Source organism: Papaver somniferum, chromosome 10, assembly GCF_003573695.1.
Source record: "Papaver somniferum cultivar HN1 chromosome 10, ASM357369v1, whole genome shotgun sequence".
Lineage (NCBI taxonomy): Eukaryota > Viridiplantae > Streptophyta > Magnoliopsida > Ranunculales > Papaveraceae > Papaver > Papaver somniferum.
Window position 1 is genome coordinate 66,640,263 of NC_039367.1, and position 16,705 is coordinate 66,656,967.

Genomic DNA, 16,705 nt, shown 5'->3' on the forward strand with positions numbered 1-16,705 from the left:
ATCTTTAGATTTTTGCAATGGTGAAATTTGGGGCTCCTATATAATCGGAAGAATTAAAATCTGTCTAAGCTAACGATTTGGGGCTTCCCATAATCGGAAATCTACGAGTAACAATACCTCCCGATTATGGTAGATTTCAAATTCATTAAATGAAGGATTTTAGAAGAAAACTTATTTTGGGGCAACCTATAATCGGAAGTTTATGTAATCCATATACCTTCTGATCTGTGTACACTCAAAACCTATGGAATATGTCAAGGGTTCGATCTGTGGCTCCTTATAATCGGTAGGTTGTTAAGTTGTATTCCTTTCCGATTATAGCAGGTTTCAAAATTCAATACATGAAGGATTTTAGAAAAAACTCATTTTGGGGCAACTTATAATCGGTAGGTTTTGTAATATATTTAACTCCCGATTAAAGCTGCATCCAAAACACGAACCAAATGGTTATGGCTGGCTGTGTACACTCAAAACCTATGGAATATGGCAAGGGTTCAATATGTTGCTCCTTATAATCGGTATGTTGTTAAGTTGTATTCCCTTCCGATTATAGCAGGTTTCAAAATTCAATAATGAAGGATTTTAGAAAAAACTCATTTTGGGGCAACTTATAATCGGTAGGTTTTGTAATATATTTAACTCTCGATTAACGATGCATCCAAAACACGAACCAAGTGGTTATGGCTGGCTGTGTACACTCAAAACCTATGGAATATGGCAAGGGTTCAATCTGTGGCTCCTTATAATCGGTAGGTTGTTAAGTTGTATTCCCTTCCGATTATAGCATGTTTCAAAATTCAATACATGAAGGGTTTTAGAAAAAACGCATTTTGGGGCAACTTATAATCGGTAGGTTTTGTAATATATTTAACTCCCGATTAACGCTGCATCCAAAACACGAACCAAGTGGTTATGGCTGGCTGTGTACACTCAAAACCTATGGAATATGGCAAGGGTTCGATTTGTGGCTCCTTATAATCGGTAGGTTGTTAAGTTGTATTCCCTTCCGATTATATCGGGTTTCAAAATTTAATACATGAAGGATTTTAGAAAAATTCATTTTGGGGCAACTTATAATCGGTAGGTTTTGTAATATATTTAACTCCCGATTAACGCTGCATCCAAAACACGAACCAAGTGGTTATGACTGGCTGTGTACACTCAAAATCTATGGAATATGGCAAGGGTTCGATATGTAGCTCCTTATAATCGGTAGGTTGTTAAGTTGTATTCCCTTCCGATTATAGCAGGTTTCAAAATTCAATACATGAAGGATTTTAGAAAAAAACTCATTTTGGGGAAACTTATAATCGGTAGTCATATATGTTGGATAACCTACCGATTATAAAAGGGATTATTAGTCGAAGTATCTACACTGTAATCGGTAGGTACAGTTTCAATTTAACCTACCGATTCACCTCTAACCTACCGATTATGGTGTAGGCTCCCGATTATATAAGGGCATATTGGCCATTTCGAAAAATCAAAGATAAGGGGTAGCTTAGAATTACGTTTGGGTGACTTTTTTTGTCTTTTAGTGTCGCCCCTAATTCCTTTTGGGTCGCCCCTAAAAATGTCAGGTTTATTATCTCATATGGACAGTAGGATCTGGTATTTAGAATCTCTGACCGCATTCGTCAAGGTTACCCCTTCCTCTCCCCTTGCCTTTTCCCTCATCTGCATGAAAATATTATGTCACCTCCTTTACCAGCAGTTTTTCAAAAATAACTCTCAACATCAAAATTAACAAAGAAGCCACATCCATCTTTCACATTTTCGGTGCAGATGACTATTTTATATTCACCAAAACGGATATACAGGGAGCTCATCATCTACTTGATATTTTTTTGTACATTCCGTATCATAACTAGCCATACGGTCAATCTCCAAAAACCGATAATAAATTTCAATCTCCTTCATCATCAAAGCATGTAAGATTATCTCTACAATGTAAAAACTTGCTCAGACGTTAAAGAAGGATAAATATTTGGGCATTCATATTTTAATAACAAAAACCAGAAAGCTAATTCTCAACCACTTCTTCAAAAAATCGCCTTGAATGAAATGGATCAAATTCAACGTGATATCTTGTAACGACCCGGTGTTTACCAATATTATCTGCACTTAGTCACTACTATCATCCAGCAATATGGGGTCACAATGGTCATCGTGTTGTCATCCGGCAGAAAATTCGTGAGAGGTAACTCATCTCTGGATTAATCCCGAAGCAACATGCTCAATCGTAGAGCTATTTGTTTTCCAACTTCCAAGCCATATATGGTGAAAATGCTCCGGTTCTGGTAAAGTCCAAACCATTACTTATATATTCCACTCATCTAACATTATCGAATTATGGGTGTTACATATATGTTAGTAATAAAGGATATCCACAAATTGAAAACAATTTTACATTAAGTAGGGTCAGTCATACGTAATGTTAAATTCAGAGGTTATTTAGGCGTCAAAATCCATTTTCATTTTAACTTGACCTTCTCGACAAACAAGCAGGTTCCTGGAATAGCAATATTAGTTATGGGCATAACTCCTCAGACTTCCCAAATCATATCCTTTTCATTCATTAATTTTTTTTAATCTTTTTTGGATTTAGTCCAGCATCACTAAAAGCTTATTCATTTACAAGGCAAATCGAATTTTCCTAAGTTTGATTTGGTTGTTTCACTAAATCTGGCTGGACGACTAGATTTCATCCATGGGTTCTCCCTTCCACCCTACACACACTAACACACCCTAACCAACTCGAACTTGTACCCATCTTGGTCTATGAATTATTTTCTCTTTCTTTGGAATGAGATATCACCCATAGCTAACAAATTACTTTCTCCATCTTAATGATGAGGTATTGCTATGACAGGTTCTATTATCCACACCACTAATCCCGAAAAAAAATTCAATCACTCCCAACCCACCAGTGCATGGTATAATTGTTAGAGCACTGCTCGGTCGAACTCGTAAGAGTTGCTATCTCAAGATTGTTTGTCAAGTTTAGTTGATCAAAACTATACACTTGATTTCTAGTCTACTTATAATTATGTCTCAGATTAGGATAGAATGTGTAGTTGACCTTTACACTTCACGATGTTCACCAATTGAAGACGAAGATCTATTGAGGAGCTTGGAGGAACTTCATCGACAAAAGGTATGTGGAGACTAAAACTTCTCTATCACTCAAAAGTATATTATATTCTATCTTCTAATGAGACTAAGTCATATAGCTATATAGACTTTGATATTATACACATTTGATATTTCGAGCTGAGTTTATCTCTTTTATATATTTCTCGAAATATGTGTTGGGAGCTCTTTGCTTTAACTATGCTCATCATATTCTTGACGAGTTTAGTTGGAGACTATTTATTTGTTGGAAACTAAATATTAATCCAAAAGATGATCATGTGAAAATTACCTTGAACATCGTACATGATTTGTGTGAGACAGTCATTTGATGTTAACGTGGAAAGTTTCGTATTGATCATTCGATCACATTAAAATTACTTGAAACTAATGGTATGTGTGAGATTACCATTGTCTTCTTCTAAGGATGCGACAATGATTGAAATGAGAGTTTAGAACAATTACATATGTCTGGATACAAAACGGTATGCATACCTAGTATGCGAACTGTATTGGTATAATTCAGGTCCGAGAACCTTGTTTGCGTACCTAGTGTGCTAATGGTTTTACTTGTGAAGGTCAGGGAACCTTGTTTGCGTACCTAGTATGCAAACGGTTCTACCTGAGTTGGGTCCGGGCCGGATCTTTGCGAACCGGGTTTGCGAACAACTAGCTTGACAGGCCAAGGTCCGGAGCTGTTGTTCGCGTACCTCGTTTTCGAACACAGTGGTTAAGTACTAACCACTGCTCCTGAGATTGGTCCTTCTATAGAAGGCTCGTATATCCTTCCAATTTGCACAGAGGTGGTATTTCTGTCCCTTATCATTGAAGATATGAATGCTAAGGCATCTGCGTGTCTGTTATCCTTTCGACATACATGTCTGAAGGTAACGTTGTTGATCTTTGATGCATGCTCCTATGCTAACTTTAGGTACGAATATATCACCGGTACCAAAGTTTGATATTTGAGTTCGATTTTCCTAATGACTAATTGTGAGTCGCTAGTTAAACGAACATCTGATAAGCCTAGCTCCCGTGCCAAGCGTAGACCGTGTATGACCGCCTCGTATTCTGTGATATTATTAGTGTATTGTTCGAATTCTAACCTGAATGCATGGATGAGTCGGTCTCCAGTAGGGGTTGTTATTGCAATCCCTATTCCCGCGCCTTCTCCGTTGGAGGAGCCATCTATGAATATATCACACCTTCGTGAATTCTGAGGTTCCAAGAGTTCTTCTGGTTCTTGCTTGTCTTCCTCCATTCCTGGGATGTCATCTATCTCCGCTTCGTTGTTGAGATGTAGGTCCGTTAGGAAGTCTTCTAAGATTTGTGATTTCTCAGCCTTCCTAGTTTCGAAGATTATGTGGAACTGCTTGATCATGGCATTCCACTTTGACACGCTTCCAATTTTCTCTGTGCTGTCAAGGATTTGACTTATTTGAGCCTTTGTGAAGACTCGGATGGTATGTGCGTCGAAATATATCCTTAGTTTCTGTGTTTCCACTACTAAGGCATATATGAACTGCTCCACCTTGGTATAATTACGCTCCGCTGAACTGAGTGTTTTTCTGATGTAGTATATGGGCTTCTCTCCTTGTCCTTGGTCCCGTACCAATAATGCGCTCACAGCGTAGCTTGTCGCTGTTAAGTACAAGGTAAGAATTTCACCTGGCTCCGGCTTCTGTAGGATAGGTATCGAAGTCAAATATTCCTTGATTTTTTGGAAGGATTGCTCGCACTCCGTGGTCCAAATGAACCTGCTTCCTTTCCTCAGTGTATCGAAAAATGCCTTGCATTTATCAGATGACCTTGCTATGAATCTTCTCATGGAAGCTAAGATTTTGTTTAGCTTTTGTACTCCTTTTATTGTTTGTGGAGATGGCATTTCCATTATTGCTCTGACCCTTTCGGGGTCCACTTCTATTCCTCGCTTAATTACCAAGTAACCCAGGAATTTTCCTGAGGTTACTCCGAATGTGCATTTCTCCGGGTTCACCTTCATGTGAAAGTTTCTCATGGCTTCGAATATTTCCTTTAGGTCTGACAAGTGGTTTTTCGCCTCTTTGCTCTTGACAAGCATATCGTCCACGTAGACCTCCAGTATTTTGCCTATCCATGGCTTAAAGATTTTGTCTACCAATCGCTGGTATGTTTTCCCCGCGTTCTTTAGTCCAAAAGGAATCCTTGTATAACAATACAAGCCTCGTGGGGTAAAGAACGCAGTATACTCCTGGTCTTCTTCTGCAAGGGCGATTTAGTTGTAACCTGAGTATCCATCCATGAAGGATAGCCTCTAGTGACCTTGAGTTGCATTGACTAGTTGGTCAATGTTTGGCAGCGGGTAGCTGTCTTTGGGGCACGCTTTGTTGAGATTACTAAATTCGATGCAAATGCATACGCCTCCATTCTTCTTGGGCACAATCACCATGGTGGATATCCACGTTGGATACTTGACTTCTCGTATGAACCCTGCGGTTAGTAGCTTTTGTAATTCCTTTTCCACCGCTTCTTGGTAGATATCTGCTACCTTGCGAATGCGCTGCTTGAATTGTGGTATTTCTGGTTTGAGACGAAGGTGGTGGGAGACCAAATTCGGGTCAATTCCAGGCATGTCTTCCATTGACCACGCAAATACATCTGCGTAGTCCTTTAGCATCCTTTGTAGTTGCATCTCCTCTTCCTCTTCAAGTAAAGTTCCGATGTTGACCATCTTTGGTTCCACCTCTGTTCCGATGTTGACTTTCTTTGTTGGTTCCACCGGTGAGAAGGTTTGTTTCTGAGGGCGTGAGGAGTGCTTTTCTGTAATTGTCATTTGGCAGAGACGTTTTCTCGGACTATACATATCCACGGTGTAGAATGAAAACCAAATCAATTATGCATGCTTGGATCACCTGCAAAGGTCTTACATGAGTATGGATCCTTATAAGCATTCAAAATAAAAAATCATTCAAGTACGTAGATACTGGATGCAATGACACCCATATCAAAATCAGTCAAGTAGAGCAGAGCTTTTCCCATTATTAGCTTGCCTTCTATGATCAATCTGGACAATTCGAAATGCAATTGTGTATATTGATAAACTTGAAGAACTAGTGACTATTATTGCAAGGGGGAAATAAATGTTGTTGACTGCATCAAGACACTCAATCCTTACTTGTATCTCTGCAATACCTCTGAATCAGACTATTTCTCCCTGGTGTCTCCACTTAGAGATTGAGATAAAACTAATATTAACAGGGCTTGTATTCATAACTCTCTGAATGAGAGAAAATTTTTTATAAATAGAGATTCAATTCATAGTTTCATATATGTTGAATCAAATAACTTTATATGTTGTTCTGCGGAAGAAGCAAAAACCTATGTCATTAGAGATGCCCTGAAAGTTGCGAAGGAGAAAAAGCTCGATCAGATCACTGGAGAGAGTGATACAAAAATGATTATTGAGAAAATTAATAAGAAGATTTTCTTGGCGGATCTCCTTACCAGGATATAATCCTAAGTTCGAGTTTTCAGTCTATCTTATTTGTGTATGCTTGTCGCACCTGTAACATAATTGCGCATGAAAAAAAAGGGTTTTTTTCTTTTTCTTTTTCTTTTTGATTTGTTTTCACTGTTTTGGAATTCTTCCATCTTTTTGATATGAGCACTTTCATATCAAAACAATGAATATTGAATGCTTTGTTGCGAAGGTAACTTAGATTGCAAACCCTGATTTGAAATCTATATAAAGGAGAACTCTAGAAAATGGGAAACCTAATCCCCACACCTCCCGTGTGATATTAGTTGCATAAGCTAGAGTCGATTCTCCTTTAACCTTAGGTTTTTCACGAAACCCTATAGGTTAATGACTTAAAGACTTCATTGGGATTGTGAAGCCAGACCCAACTATTTTCTCTGTAGTTGCGTGTTCTGATTTTGCTGTTTTCTATCGTGATTGAGTACTATCTTCTTTAAGATTTGCTCGAGATATTATCTCCGGTAGGCAAGATTTAAAAGTAGTCACAAACACCTTCGTCTCATCGTTTGTGATTCGACAATATCTTGTTTCGTTAATCGATTAAGATTATTGTGAGGTGATTGATAATACTAGGTTGTTCTTCGGGAATATAAGTCCGGTTTATCAATTGGTTCATCTTATCAAAAGACGGAACAAAACTCGTAGGTATTTATGTGGGAGACATATTTATCTATTCAATAGACTTTTCTGTCTGATACAAATTTGTTTATCAAGTCTTCGACTTTGGGTCGTAGCAACTATTAGTTGTGGGTGAGATCAGCTAAGGGAATCAAGTGCGCAGAATCCGGCGTGGTTCTTGAGGCGTAAAGAACTCAACTGTACCTTGATCAATGTGAGATTGATTAGGGCTCAACTACATTCCAGTCCGAATTTCATTAGTAGTAGGCTAGTGTCTGTAGCGGCTTAATACAGTGTGGTGTTCAAATCTGGATTAGATCCCGGGGTTTTTCTGCATTTGCGGTTTCCTCCTTAACAAAACTTCTGGTGTCTGTGTTATTTCTTTTCCACATTATATTTTGTTATATAATTGAAATATCACAGGTTGTGCGTTGAATCGATCAATTGGTAAATCCAACCTTTGGTTGTTGATTGAAATTGATTGATCCAACGAAGAAAGAGTTTCCGCCCAGCAACACGAAAGAAAAAGACGAAAGGAAAACAATAAAGAAGTGAAGGACGGAGCCTTCTCAGTACCCGAATCCACCTCAGTTCCGGAGACAAGCATGTTTCTTAAAGCCCGTGAAGTGCCAACTCATGTCTCTTTTGAACCAAACACATGAGACAAGAAACTTAACCAACACAATTACTTTGTGCTGGGGTGAACAATTATTTGTCCACCATACCTTTCTTGAATGGAATTCATAATTCTCTACCAGTTGCCATTGATTTGTTTCAAGAATAATTAGAAAAATTGTTTTTTTTCCTTTTCTTAGATCTATAGCTAAAAGATTTATTTTTTGTTGTTTTTTCCTACACACCAAGATCACATTCAGTTGATCTTGGATCTGACACCAATTGTTGGGTATATCTTTAAATTATATGAATATTAAAAATGATTTTTTTGATATTGAAAGTGGAAAACTCTTAGTTTATTCTCACTCTTATTCATTAAATTTTCTTTCGCATTGATACATTATCCTTTTTTATTTTATTTTTACTTAAACGGATTGTTACAGACATTTTCAGAGGGGAAATCTAAAGCTAGAACAACAGATTACCTTGGAAGTACATTAGACTGTTCAACTAAAAGAGATTGTTTGATAAAATTTGGTATATGAACCCATGTTTGTTGAGAGATACTAGACAATCTAGCCTCTTTTGCAAGTCAATCATCAGAAGTATTACCCGTTCTATGAATAAACTGATAACCCAAGAAACTTGTAACTTCAGCTATCAACCTTCTTACCTCATAAAAAAGTCTCTGAATCTGCCAAGAAATTAAAGAATTCTTCTCATTCAGATAGTCCATCACATTTTTGCAGTCCCCTTTTAATGAGAAATTTGTTAAGGCCTCCTCTCTGTTCAGGATGTGAATTTTGATAAATCTGCTCTAGCTTTCAGTTCTAAGGTTCCAAGTGGTGTGAAAAATGAGATATCAAATATTCTTAGAATTAAGAGAATATCCCTAAATGAAAAATATCAAGGAGTCCCCCCTTTTTTTACAGAAAAGGAAAAAAAAAATTTTGACTGTACAACTTCTAGGGCTATATGGAACTCTGTAAGTTCTAATCTTACTGCCAATCTTCAGAACCATGATCTGCATCTGTGGTTTTGTAGCTTCTTTCTGACAGTTAATACTAATGTGTTGCTTTACAATTTGGATAATTTGGAAGTCAAGAATAAACCATTAAACTTGGTGGAGATTTCTAAAATGTTTTAACGGGGCTTGGTAATTGGAACAGGTTATGCTTAATCCACGCTACTCAAAGTCAGTCTAGTAGACAGATAGTTCTTAATTGGTTACCTCCAACAAATGACACTTTGAAAATAAACTTTCATGTTTCACATTTAGATAAAAATAGTTTATCAGGTTAGGACATAATTTTTAGATATGATGCGGGTAACAATTATGGACTGAGAGGAGGTGCATATGGTGCAGTAGATTCGGAGCAGGCAGAGGCGCAAGCTCTTCTGAAAGCGGTGCTATGGGCTAAGAGTACATGAGTTAGAGTAAAATCCATCTGGAGGGAGATTGTGTAAATGTAATTGCTGCTCTTGATGGAAAATCCACAAACTGTCAAGTGGACAACCAATAATTTAATTAATGACGCTTTATTAACTCTCAAAACAATAGATTTCTAGATCTGCTCCTATGCGCACAAAGATGCAAACCATCTGGCTGATTCTTTAGCTAAGTGTGCAAAATCTCGATGTTTATGTTTTAGATAGTTAAATAACGCTCCTGCTTGGACTCAAGATTTGATCCAGCAAGACAAGAACAATCTCTAATTTCGTTTCTATTAATTGAATATCTTTTCCTATTAAAAAAAAGGCGAAGTAGCCCATCCATTTCCTCCTCTTAATCATTGAAATCCTACAACATTTCGAACAACCATCCCATACCCAACATTTGTATCACTAGATATTTAAGACCCATCCAAATACATCTTTGTTGTTTCGCGTAAGGGTCTCAACCACTGTCTACTAGGTAAAGGAAACATAACACTTAATTCACTCATTATGCATCTCTTTACTTGGTCATCATATTTACTCATTATCCATCTCTTTGCGTCAATATAAAACTTTAAAGCAGAGACCATGTGGACTTGTTATGTCCATGCATTTACTTAGTATTATAAAAACTTGGTTACACCGTTATTATACTTTCTTACCGACATTTTTTTTAATAAACAAGGAACCTTTTCATTAATGGAAATTCGAGATTACAATGAGTTTAAGATCATAAATAAGAGAATATAAAGTAACAAGAACATACCGTAAAAGTACAATACCGAGAAATCCGACAAGAAAAAGAGAAGGAGTAAGACGAATACAAGTATGAGTAAGATCCGATTAAGTTGGAGGAAGAATGGTTTTTATTTGGAAGTAAATTCCAACCATTTAGTTTGTTTTTCTTCTTTAAAAAAATATGCTCCCAAAATAGGAGTGATTTGCTCAAATCTCTTGTAACTAGTGATGAAACTTCCATCATCAAAGTAATCACCGATGAAGATGAAGATTTCGTCATTGGAGAGCATCACCATCGATCTTGAAACTCAACCCAATAACCAAGAACCGCCATTAAAGAGAAGATAAACCTCAAAAGAGTAGATAAAACCACCATAATGATGTAGATAAGTAGTAAACACAATAAAAATTAAGCTAAAACTATTAACTAACCTAGAAAATAAGAAATAATGAAGAAATCTACCCAGATCCGATCCAAAATGGACCAAATTTGAGCAGAGAATGGTTGTTCTTAATGTTTTTGTTGAAGACGATCCAAAATGGACCAAATCTGAGTAGAGAATGGTTGTTCTTAATGGTTTTGTTGAAGACGATCCAAAATGGACCAAATCTGAGCAGAAAATAATTATTCTTGATGGTTTTGTTGAAGATGAAGGAGTGAGAGAGAAAGGAGAGAGAAACAAAAAGAAAAAGTGAAGATTCACTTTTTTACTAACATGATTTGCTAAAGACTGCATGTATACTTATGCATCTAGTTTGCAATGTACTGTAACTGATTTCAGAACTTTATAAACCCTGTCCGTAACCCTTTGAACATAGCGTTGCTCGGCGGGGGGAAATGCTTTAAGTCCTATTTCTTTCTTTCTTTCTTTGTTTCGTTTTGTTTTTTTTCTTTATTTTCTCAACAATTTCTCCAGATAAATTCTCATATATTAGTACAAAAAATTATCGTAAGTTTTAGTAGTTTAATTAATTTGTATATTTATGATGAGGGCGGATCCACGTATACTCTTAAATGGACAAGGTCAAACAAAATTTGCATCATTTTTTCCGAAAAACTCAAACGACAATGAATTTAAGTTTAATATTTTGATGATATGATCTTCTTGTAAAACTCTACATTCCTACAATAAAATGAACGCAATTCGAGATGTATAAAACTATCATCTACCCCTTTGAATATCAGCCGTTCAAAATTAACGGTTGAAATTAAGATCGATAGATGATGAGGTTTTCTATCTCGAATTGCGTCCATTTTTTTTATAGGAATGTAAACTTTTATAAGAGGAACATATCATCGAAATATTAGACTTAAATTCATTGTCGTTTGGGTTTTGCGGAGAAAATAGCGCAAATTTTGTCTGACCTTGTCCATCTTATATAGTATCTGTGGATCCGCCCTCATTTATAATATACAAATTAATATAAATACTTAGGGAGAACGAATATCGTCATCAAAATAACAAATTTCTCCGGAGACCACAATTGATTTGTATGTATATAATAGGGGATTTTAATAAAGTGACACACTTCCAATTTGCAGTTCAAGAAAATGCCACCGTTTTTTTCTGAGTTTATTTAATGCCACACATTTGACCTTTTCCATCCAAAAAAACTGTTGCCATCAGTTAATGCATAGGTGGCAGTTATCCAGCTTAGTAAAAGACATATACACCCTCAAATTCTATCCTCCTTACACTCGATCAGCCATAAGAACAATCAACACCATTTTCAGATCAAGCCCATTGCAATGAAAGTGAACTTCGAACACTACTTGCCACCCATTGATTCTCATGTCTTCTAATTCGCAAGAACAACTGCCATTAAACCCAATCTCCGCCACCGTCTCCTGTAATTCATGACCACCATTTGATCAAAACCAAATTGGGCAAAAACCCATCTTCAGATTACAATTCAATTCCTTGGTTGCTGTTTGAAGAAGTCATGTATAGGAACGGTAGGCATCCACCATTTGATACTAGCACTGCCTCAATCGACTGAGACTCAGCAGAGAACGACATCCCAATTTATTCAACTCCACGAACTCAAATCATTGCTTCAAATTGAAATCGACCCACCAATCACAACAGCTCAATTCATGTTTAAATCCCGATTCAAACCATCTGCCACACTTGTAAATCCCAATTCAAAAAATTGAAATCGACCATTGCTTCAAATTGAATCGGGATTTAAACATGAATCGACCAACCAATCACAACAGCTCAATTCATGTTTTTTCTGTGGATACAGCTCAATTCTTCAAATTAATACTCAAACCATTGCTTCAAATTGAAATCGACCCACCAATCAGGATTCAAATCAAAGACATCCTAAGTTATCTTTTCTCCACAGAAAAAACCCTAGCTCTTCGATTTATCTTCAAAATGGTTTCAGAACATTAATTAAACTTCAACCCCTTTGTTCTACATCTGACAGCAACCCTAACTTCAGAACTCCTATGTTCGTTCTACAGCAGCAACTCATCCTCTTCATCCCGTGCTCAAACAATCACAACAGCATCACCGAAAATCAACTCTTAGCGTTTCTCTTAAGTTTCGGATGTCATAATCACAAAATCTTCTCACGGAAACACGAGAAGAGAAGAACAGGGGAAAGAGGAAGAAGAAAGAACTAACGGGGAAAGATGGTGAACCCATGACTAGTATAATATGGTTTTCAAGGGTAAATATGTAAATGGCGACATATTATTTTGACCGAGTCAGCGAAAAAGACCAAGTGTGTGGGTCCTGACGGAAAAACTAACGGTTGTGGCATTTAATAAACTTTGAAAAAAACGGTGGCATTTTCTTGAATCGGGATTTGCAAGTGTGGCAGTTTGTTAAAAATCCCTATATAATATCTCTAACACTATATTGATGAGTTAATTCAAATAAAATCTTATAATTTGTCATCTTTCGAGTGCTATCTGGATTACATTAACAAGTGATAAAACAAGATTTGGGGATTTAAATACTCGGGGAGAACGAAAATAGTCAACTCAACAATATATGTCTACCTATTTATTTGACTTCACAGTCTAGTCTAATGTAAGATGATTTTTCTTCTCTCATCTCATCTTTTGTGGCTTAATCATGTAATAGATAGATACATGATGTTTTAGGTTATTGGAAGCGATTGAATTAAAGTCTAAACAATGACAATTGCTCCTATCTGCTGAAGAATCCAACTGCTGATCATGAATTTTTATATAGCTTCTGCATATGTATAGTATTAGTGTGCTACTACTACCATGAGTCCATGACCATCTGGCATTTTTAATTGTGGGTGGTGGCAAGTAGAAGCGTCTCTCTCAAGTTTCCTTGTCCCAAAAGATTTTTGTCGTTCACACGCAGGTCCAGATAATTCTCCACTTTCAATCTTATAAATATCGGGTTTTAATTTTCCCAAAACATTCCGTGGCTCCCACATTTAGACTTGGATGTCACTTTGTTCAGTATCATCATTTCTCTTAATCTGAATTCTGTAAAACCCTTTTTCTATTCGGGGCGGGTGCGTTTTCATAGACTTATTTCGACTTGGGATGCAATGCCGTAAGTGTCACACTCAAGGTACTCAGTCCGGAACCCGTACCGGCTGTTAATCCTAACAAAAGACAAGCATGGTACTATTTATTTTCCATTATTGGTGGTGGTATACTGGATTTCTGGAACAGAATAATTGGTTGGAGCAAACAAAAGAGAAGAATCAAAATCAAAATAAGCTAGGAAGGATAAATATGGTGAAGATCTTGTCAGTCTCTGGCTTTTGTTTAATTTACTATTATTATTAGTGCTACTGCAATTTGACGATGAGATAGTACGGTTTGTTTGATTCTTTGGTCCCCTCTTCCCATCTCCTTCTCCCTCTTCCTAGAGATTAGCTGAAATCTCTGCCGCGATCGGAACCTCCTTTTTCTAACGTGCAGCTGCTTATGGCTTTGTTTTCTTTATTATGGAGTATTGTATATATCTTTTGTGTGTGCCCCGAAATGGAATCTCATCCACTGATGGTGGACTTGGAGGTGGAGCTTCTTATACTTGGCTGCTTCTGCTGATACGCGTGGCTTTTGTGGAACCCACTCCATTCCAACATCTACCACCACTTGTTTTGTTTGACTTTGACCAGTCAACAATCAAAACACCCCTATTCCCACTTCACAATATGTTAACCACCTAAAGAAACTGATCTAGAAAGAAATATAAAGAAACTGATCCAGAAAAGAAATTATGTATGGCTTGGTAAATATGTGAGCTCGGGTCCTAGCCTGTAAGGATCTGCCGTGACTTCGGCTCCGATTTGGTTCTAAATGTCGATTTTGGTCGGCATTTTTCACAAACATGACATTGCTCGCGATCGAGTTTTTAGTGTAGTGCCGTCTTATTGGTTTCCAGGAGAGTTGTGTGCCAAAAAATGGAAAACCAGCCGTCGATAATCTTGTTGATTAGGACTTTTGTTTCAATTTTCAACCAAGGAACAAATGTTGGTAATTTCTTTATCTTATCTAAGAGAGATTAATTCATTGTTGACCGGCAGGTGGCCGTATTGCTGGTAACTCTTGATTCGTTTTTACCATCTTTGCACAATATTGTTGAAAATTTTAAGATAGAACAATATCTTTTCTTTTTATAATTTTAATGGCAAAAAAAAAGAAGGATAAAAATTTTAAAAACAGTTTTCAGTTTTTAAAAACAGAAAATAGAAAAAACCACGTTTGATAGAGGTAATTTCAGAAAACGTTTTCCATTTAATTTCTATTTTCGAAAACAAATAATTATTTTCTGTGTTTTTTCTTTTTTCTTTCTTCTTCCTTCTTTTTCTTATTTTCAGAAGAAAACAAGAGTTTGGGGAAAGAATTGCATGTGCAAGAATTGTTTTTATCATTATCTCGACGAGTTTTTACATTTGATTTAGTTTAGTTGATTTTTCTTGATTTTCAATACAGTTTTTTAATTTCCTACCAAATAATTTTTAGAAAATAAAAACAAGAAAAAAAAATTATATGTTTTTACAACAGTAGAAAACTATTTTTAAAAACTGTTTTTAAAAATCGTACCTAACAAGCCCTTAGGTTTGGAGTAGCAACCAACAATATATCAACTCTTCTTCTCTCTAGGAAAAAGAAAAATTCTAGTCTCCATTACCATCTTGCTCAGATTTGGTCCTTTTTCGACCAGATCTGAGCAAGAATTTCTTCTCTTTTTAAGTTTTAGTAGATAGCTTTTCAATAAAACTTATTTTTTTTTTGTTTTTTTATGTCATTCGACATATTTCTTCGCTATTTGGAACGAATTTTCTTCGCCCTTTGGGCGATTTTCTCTTCGCTTTGAGAGCGATTTATTCAAACCATGATCGCTGGTTCATAGCTTGCTATTCTCGATTCAAGAACATCGTTGATTCAACACGGTATTGCTTTGCATCCATATTCAATCAAAGGGATTTAGGGGATCCGGGTACGTTTGGATCTACAAGATTATGGGAAAATTACTCATTTTTTTTAGGAGCATCTCTTGTTGAAGAAGAAGAAAATCATATAAAATGATCGGAATCAATTCCGGGTAGTACCATCATTCTTCCTTACTACATATACAGAAATTGGATATCGTTGCGGTTTATGGCTCTTTCTTTTCGCGATTTACTTGTAATTGATATCTATATTTGTAATAGGGTTTTGATTATCTTGTATTTTGATGTTTTTGTTATTCTTATAAGCGATCATGTAATCACGATTTTGATATGAATGAATCGAAATTGTTGATTGACCGAAAAATATATATATAAATAGAATCTAAGTTCAAGTTTTACGTGGTGGAACACAAGGCAACAGACTTGAGATTTGTTAGATTCTGTGGCAGAACATTTACAATTTGAAAGTAAGGCAGCTAAGTACCATGGAAAGTTACTAAAATAATATAATATAATCATGTAAGACAAATTTCATCGCTAGATTTGCTTATCCTAATTCTCATGGAATTTGGTAATTTTTATTTTTATATTATTATTTTCATAATCACTAAAGTACTTGGTACACAAATTTTTAATACAGTTCAGTGGTATCATTACTTGGTGAATTTATCGATGTATTATAGTGACATCGGCAAATTAGTAACTTTATAGCAATCATGTTTGATAGCAAGCAGTAATTTGTATGTACATTGTTTAAGATTACAAACAAGGCTTCAAAGACGAAAGAAAATTGGAGATATGTCTACGTAAACAAGAATCGTGGAGAAAGTTAATTTCGGAAAAATTACAGAAGCTCAACCTAATTTTATCGTTCTATTACAGATCAAATCAGCTCAAAAATGAGGTAAATAACATAAAATAAGCCTATTTTTTTTTTGAAACGTAGCAGAAAAATATCTTTGCATGACAATGTAGTTTTCTCCATGGAACATTACCCTTTGTGTGACGATCTAATGACACTGTAGAGAAAAACAGAAAACAAACATTCCTGAATCTCAATAAGCAGTTGGCCAGAAACATAAAATAGTACCAAAACAGCAAAGGTGGTAATTACAAGAAATAAAGGTGATTATATAAGATCGTGAGAGGGAATAATTATGGGGTGTAGGGAAGGGAAGAAAATCCCTTGGGAGACTACAAAATCCGTTTGTTCCCTCTCCCCCACGACAATTCATTCTTCTCACC